Below are 7644 nucleotides of genomic sequence, written 5' to 3'. Positions count from 1 at the left end.
TGGCCTCTCCCGTTGCAGAGCACAGGCTCCGGACGCGCAGGCTCAGCAGCCATGGCTCACGGGCCTAGCCGCTCCGTGGCACGTGGGATCTTCCTGGACCAGGGCACGAACCCGTGTCCCCTGCATCAGCAGGCAGACTCTCAACCACTGAGCCACCAGGGAAGCCCTGATCATTTTTTAATTGGATTTTTTTTTTCTGTTGAGTTGTATGAGTTCTTTATATATTTTGGATATTAACCCCCTTGTCAGATACATGATTTGCAAATATTTTCTCCCATTTGGTAGGTTGCCTTTTCATTTTGTTGATGGTTTCCTATACTGTACAGAAGCTTTTTAGTTTGATGTAGTCCCACTGTTTATTTTTGCATTTGTTGCCTTTGCTTTTGGTGTGCAATCCAAACAACAGTTGCCAAGACCAATGTCAAGGACCTTACCCACTGTTTCTTCTAGGAGTTTTGTGGTTTCAGGTCTTACATTCAAGTCTTTAATCCATTTTGAATTAATTTTTGTGCATGGTGAAAGATAGTGGTCCAGTTTCATTCTTTCACATGTGGCTGTCCAGTTTTTCCAACCCCATTTATTGAAGAGACTATCTTTTCCCAATATATTTTTGACTTCTTTGTCATAAATTAACCATATGTGTGCGTTTATCTCTGAGCTCTCCATTCTGTTCCACTGATCTACGTGTCTGTTTTTATGCCAATACCATACTGTTTTGGTTACTATAGCTTTGTAATACTATACACTTTCTATTTCTATTTTCTGTTTTCAAAAATAGAACCATACTGTATCTATGCTTGCTTTTTTTTTCACTTCCCATAAAGCATTTCCTGATGTCATTATTTAGTCTTTGAAAACCTGATTTTTAGTCATGACATGCTATAAGTACCACAATTTATTTGCATATTTCTGTTTTGTTGGGATTTAAGTGGTTTTGAACAATGGTATTTTATATTAATTTGAAAATAATCGCATGAACTGGAAATACTTTGTCAACCACACCCTAATTTTCATTTAAATTATTATTTATAAAGGTTGAGTACTTCTCTGACATTTCTCGATTTGAAACAGAACCAGAATGACATTCTACCAGCAGTGATCCTTTTTACTTCTTATAATGCCTTTGTCCCAGATTTTCACCCATCTGAAGATGGGACTGGCAGATTTCTTATGGTTCTCTCTAATTCTATAGTGAGACTCACATTATTTCAGAGTTTCACCTATTTATTTTTACCACATTCTTATGAGATTAGCAGTGGCTACTGAAGTTTTACTGAGAAACTAGACTCTTAAGACTCCTGAAGGTAGGGGTCTTGCCTGTTTCTGTTCCATTCCCTGGCCATAGTAATCACTGAACAAATTTGACTGACAGTATAGTCTCTTCCCTTGTAACACGTCCAAGCATTTTTATTTGTTCACTCATATTTGAAAGTAAATAGGGTCTATCATAGGCTAAATGATAAGAGTTTCCTTTTAGCATCCTTCCCCTCTCTCCTAGCCCCTTTGCCTACAGTCTTTGATCCTCATAACAGGTAAGATTTACTAGATATTTAAAATGTTCCATGCAATGTGTTAAGGATTTTACATTCATAACCTCACTTAATATTCACAGCCAACCCCAAGGTAAATACTAGTATCTCCACTTTGTACATAAGGAAACAGAGGCTTAGAGAGGTTAAATCATTTGCCCAAGATGACTGAGAGAGTGACACTTGAACCCAGGTTTGACTCTACTACAACCTTAATTCCTGTGATGCTTTGCTACCCCCTTTGATGAAATCCTGCCTTCAGTAGTGAAAATAAGCTGCCACAGAAGTCTTCTAGCAGATTGCTAAGGACTAAAGAATTGGTGAAAGCATTAAGAACAAAGTCCCTGGCCCTGAACCAAGATGGCGGAGTAGAAGGACGTGCTCTCACTCCCTCTTGTGAGAACACCAGAATCACAACTAGCTGCTGGACAATCATCGACAGGAAGACACTGGAACTCACCAAAAAAGATACCCCACATCCAAAGACAAAGGAGAACCCACAATGAGACAGTAGGAGGGGCGCAATCACAGTAAAATCAAACCCCATAACTGCTGGGTGGGTGACTCACAGACTGGAGAACACTTATACTACAGAAGTCCACCCACTGGAGTGAAGGTTCTGAGCCCCACGTCAGGCTTCCCAACCTGGGGGTCGGGCAATGGGAGGAGGAATTCCTAGAGAATCAGACTTTGAAGGCTAGCGGGATTTGATTGCAGGACTTCAACAGGACTGGGGGAGAAAGAGACTCCACTCTTGGAGGGCACACACAAAGTAGTGTGCGCATTGGGACCCAGGGGAAGGAGCAGTGACCCCAGGGGAGACTGAACCAGACCTACCTGCTAGTGTTGGAGGGTCTCCTGCAGAGGTGGGGGGTGGCTGTGGCTCACCATGGGGACAAGGACACTGGCAGCATAAGTTCTGGGAAGAACTCCTTGGAGTGAGCCCTCCCAGAGTCTGCCATTAGCCCCACCAAAGAGCCCAGGTAGGCTCCAGTGTTGGGTTGCCTCAGGCCAAACAACCAACAGGGAGGGAAACCAGCCCCACCCATCAGCAGTCAAGCGGATTAAAGTTTTACTGAGCTCTGCCCACCAGAGCAACAGTCAGCTCTACCCACCACCAGTCCCTCCCATCAGGAAACTTGCACAAGCCTCTTAGATAGCCTCATCCACCAGAGGGCAGACAGCAGAAGCAAGAAGAACTACAATCCTGCAGCCTGTGGAACAAAAATCACATTCAGAGAGAGACAGACAAGATGAAAAGGCAGAGGGCTATGTACCACATGAAGGAACAAGATAAAACCCCAGAAAAACAACTAAATGAAGTGGAGATAAGCAACCTTCCAGAAAAAGAATTCAGAATAATGATAGTGAAGATGATCCAGGACCTCAGAAAAAGAATGGAGGCAAAGATCGAGAAGATGCAAGAAAAGTTTAACAAAGACCTAGAAGAATTAAAGAACAGAGATGAACAATACAATAACTGAAATGAAAAATACACTAGAAGGAATCAGTAGCAGAATAACTGAGGCAGAAGAACGGATAACTGACCTGGAAGACAGAATGGTGGAATTCACTGCTGTGGAACAGAAAAAAGAAAAAAGAATGAAAAGAAATGAAGACAGCCTAAGAGACCTCTGCAACAACATTAAACACAACAACATTTGCATTATAGGGGTCCCAGAAGGAGAAGAGAGAGAAAAAAGACCAGAGAAAATATTTGAAGACATTATAGTCGAAAACTTCCCTAACACAGGAAAGGAAATAGCCACCCAAGTCCAGGAAGTGCAGCGAGTCCCATATAGGATAAACTCAAGGAGGAACACACCGAGACACATAGTAATCAAATTGGCAAAAATTAAAGACAAAGAAAAAGTATTGAAAGCAGCAAGGGAAAAATGACAAATAACATACAAAGGAACTCCCATAAGGTTAACAGCTGATTTCTCAGCAGAAACTCTACAAGCCGGAAGGGAGTGGCATGATATACTTAGAGTAATGAAAGGGAAGAACCTACAGCCAAGATTACTCTACCCTGCAAGGATCTCATTCAGATTCTATGGAGAAATCAAAAGCTTTACAGATAAGCAAAAGCTAAGAGAATTCAGCACCACCAAACCAGCTCTACAACAAATGCTAAAGGAACTTTTCTAAGTGGAAAACACGAGAGAAGAAAAGGACCTAAAAAACAAGCCTAAAACAATTAAGAAAATGGTTATATGAACATACATATCGATAATTACCTTAAATGTAAATGGATTAAATGCTCCAATCAAAAGACACAGGCTGGCTGAATGGATACAAAAACAAGACCCATATATATGCTGTCCACAAGATACCCACTTCAGACCTAGGGACACATACGAATGAAAGTGAGGGGATGGAAAAAGATAGTCCATGCAACTGGAAATCAAAAGAAAGCTGAAGTAGCAATACTCATATCAGAAAAAATAGACTTTAAAATAAAGAATGTTACAAGAGACAAGGAAGGACACTACATAATGATCAAAGGATCAATCCAAGAAGAAGATATAACAATTATAAATGTATATGCACCCAACATAGGAGCACCTCAATACATAAGGCAACTGCTAACAGCTATAAAAGAGGAAATCGACAGTAACACAGTACTAGTGGGGGACTGTAACACCTCACTTACACCAATGGACAGATCATCCAAAATGAAAGTAAATAAGGAAACACAAGCTTTAAATGACACAATAGACCAGATAGATTTAACTGATATTTATAGAACATTCCATCCAAAAACAGCAGATTAAACTTTCTTCTCAAGTGTGCACGAAACATTCTCCAAGATAGATCACATCTTGGGTCACAAATCAAGCCTCAGTTAATTTAAGAAAACTGAAATCATATCAAGCATCTTTTCTGACCACAACGCTATGAGATTAGAAATGAATTACAGGGAAAAAACCGTAAAAAAGACACACACACATAGAGGCTAAACAATACGTTACTAAATAGCCAAGAGATCACTGAAGAAATCAAAGAAGAAATCAAAAAATACCTAGAGACAAATGACAATGAAAACACGACGATCCAAAACCTATGGGATGCAGCAAAAGCAGTTCTAAGAGGGAAGTTTATAGCTATACAAGCCTACCTCAAGAAACAAGAAAAATCTCAAACAATCTAACCTTACACCTAAAGGAACTAGAGAAAGAAGAACAAACAAAACCCAAAGTTAGCGGAAAGAAAGAAATCATAAAGATCAGAGCAGAAATAAATGAAATGGAAACAAAGAAAACAATAGCAAAGATCAATAAAACTAAAAGCTGGTTCTTTGAGAAGATAAAGAAAATTGATAAACCATTAGTCAGACTCATCAAGAAAAAGAGGGAGAGGACTCAAATCAATAAAATTAGAAATGGGCTTCCCTGGTGGCGCAGTGGTTGAGAGTCCGCCTGCTGATGCAGGGGACGCGGGTTCGTGCCCAGGTCCAGGAAGATCCCACATGCTGCGGAGCAGCTAGGCCCGTGAGCCATGGCCGCTGAGCCTGCGTGTCCAGAGCCTGTGCTCCGCGACGGGAGAGCCCACAATAGTGAGAGGCCCATGTACCACCAAAAAAACAAAAAAAATTAGAAATGAAAAAGGAGAAGTTACAACAGACACTGCAGAAATACAAAGCATCCTAAGAGACTACTACAAGCAACTCTATGCCAATAAAATGGACAACCTGGAAGAAATGGACAAATTCTTAGAAAGGTATAATTTCCCAAGACTGAACCAGGAAGAAATAGAAAATATGAACAGACCAATCACAAGTCACGAAATTGAAACTGTGATTAAAAATCTTCCAACAAACAAAAGTCTAGGACCAGATGGCTTCACAGGTGAATTCTATGAAACATTTACAGAAGAGCTAACACACATCCTTCTCAAACTCTTCCAAAGAACTGAGGAGGAAGGAACACTCCCAAACTCATTCTATGAGGCCACCATCACCCTGACACCAAAACCAGAAAAAGATACTACAAAAAAAGAAAATTATAGACCAATATCACTGATGAATATAGATGCAAAAATCCTCAACAAAATACTAGCAAGCAGAATCCAACAACACATTAAAAGGATCATACACCATGATCAAGTGGGATTTATCCCAAGGATGCAAGGATTCTTCAATATATGCTAATCAATCAATGTGATACACCATATTAACAAATTGAAGAATAAAAACCATAGGATCATCTCAACAGATGCAGAAAAAGCTTTTGAGGAATTCAACACCCATTTATAATAAAAACCCTCCAGAAAGTGGGCATAGAGGGAACCTACCTCAACATAATAAAGGCCATCTATGACAAACCCACAGCAAACGTCATTCTCAATGGTGAAAAACTGAAAGCATTTCCTCTAAATCAGGAACAAGACAAGGATGTCCACTCTTGCCACTCTTATTCAACATAGTTTTGGAAGTCCTAGCCATGGCAATCAGAGAAGAAAAAGAAATAAAAGGAATACAAATTGGAAAAAAAGAAGTAAAACTGACACTGTTTGCAGATAACATGATACTATACATAGAGAATCCTAAAGATGCCACTAGAAAACTACTAGAACTAATCAATGAATTTGGTAAAGTTGCAGCATACAAAATTAATGCACAGAAATCTCTTGCATTCCTCTACACTAATGATGAAAAATCTGAAAGAGAAATTAAGGGAACACTCCTATTTACCATAGCAACAAAAAGAATAAAATACCTAGGAATAAACCTACCTAGGGAGACAAAAGACCTGTATGCAGAAAACTATAAGACACTGATAAAAGAAATTAAAGATGATACCAACAGATGGAGAGATATACCATGTTCTTGGATTGGAAGAATCAGTATTGTGAAAATGACTATACTATCCAAATCAATCTACAGATTCAATGCAATCCCTATCAAATTACCAATGGCATTTTTTACAGAACTAGAACAAAAAAATCTTAAAATTTGTATGGAGACACAAAAGACCCCGAATAGCCAAAGCAGTCTTGAGGGAAAAAAACGGAGCTGGAGGAATCAGACTCCCTGACTTCAGACTATACCACAAAGCTACAGTAATCAAGACAATATGGTACTGGCACAAAAACAGAAACACAGATCAATGGAACAAGATAGAAAGCCCAGAGATAAACCCACGCACCTATGGTCAACTAATCTATGACAAAGGAGGCAAAGATATACAATGGAGAAAAGAAAGCCTCTTCAATAAGTCGTGTGGGGAAAACTGGAGAGCTATATGTAAAAGAATGAAATTAGCACACTACCTAACACCATACACAAAAATAAACTCCAAATGGATTAAAGACTTATAAATGTAAGACCAGACACTATAAAACTCTTAGCGGAAAACATAGGAAGAACACTCTTTGACATAAATCACAGCAAGATCCTTTTTGACCCACCTCCTAGAGTAATGGAAATGAAAACAAAAATAAACAAATGGGACCTAATGAAACATCAAAGCTTTTGCACAGCAAAGGAAACCATAAAGAAGACAAAAAGACAACCCTCAGAATGGGAGAAAACATTTGCAAACGAATCAACAAAGGATTAATCTCCAAAACATATAAACAGCTCATGCAGCTCAATATTAAACAAACAACCCAACCCAAAAATGGGCAGAAGACCTAAATAGACATTTCTCCAAAGAAGACATACAGATGGCCAAGAAGCACATGAAAAGCTGCTCAAGATCACTAATTATTACAGAAATGCAAATCAAAACTACAATGAGGTATCACCTCACACCAGTTAGAATGGGCATCATCAGAAAATCTACAAACAACAAATGCTGGAGAGGGTGTGGAGAAAAGGGAACCTTCTTGCACTGTTGGTGGGAATGTAAATTGATACAGCCACTATGGAGAACAGTATGGAGGTTCCTTAAAAAACTAAAAGTAGAATTACCATATGATCCAGCAATCCCACTACTGGGCATATACCCAGAGAAAACCATAATTCAAAAAGACACATGCACCCCAATGTTCATTGCAGCACTATTTACAATAGCCAGGTCATGGAGGCAACCTAAATGCCCATTGACAGACGAATGGATAAAGAAGATGTGCTACATATATACAATGGAATATTACTCAGCCATAAAAA

At 39.3% G+C, this 7644-nt stretch overlaps 1 protein-coding gene across 1 annotated transcript in view; it reads left to right on the top strand.

The window, feature by feature from the left end:
* SPDYA (speedy/RINGO cell cycle regulator family member A) overlaps nucleotides 1-7644 on the top strand; it is a 36575-nt gene that overhangs the window by 24534 nt on the left and 4397 nt on the right. The window lies entirely within an intron of this gene.

The sequence above is a fragment of the Aethalodelphis obliquidens genome, unplaced genomic scaffold, assembly GCF_003676395.1.
Source record: "Aethalodelphis obliquidens isolate GAN/ISIS:26980383/991018 unplaced genomic scaffold, ASM367639v1 scaffold12, whole genome shotgun sequence".
Classification (NCBI taxonomy): Eukaryota; Metazoa; Chordata; class Mammalia; order Artiodactyla; family Delphinidae; genus Aethalodelphis; species Aethalodelphis obliquidens.
Note: the sequence above shows the minus strand (reverse complement) of the source record. Positions and strands in the feature narration are given on the sequence as shown.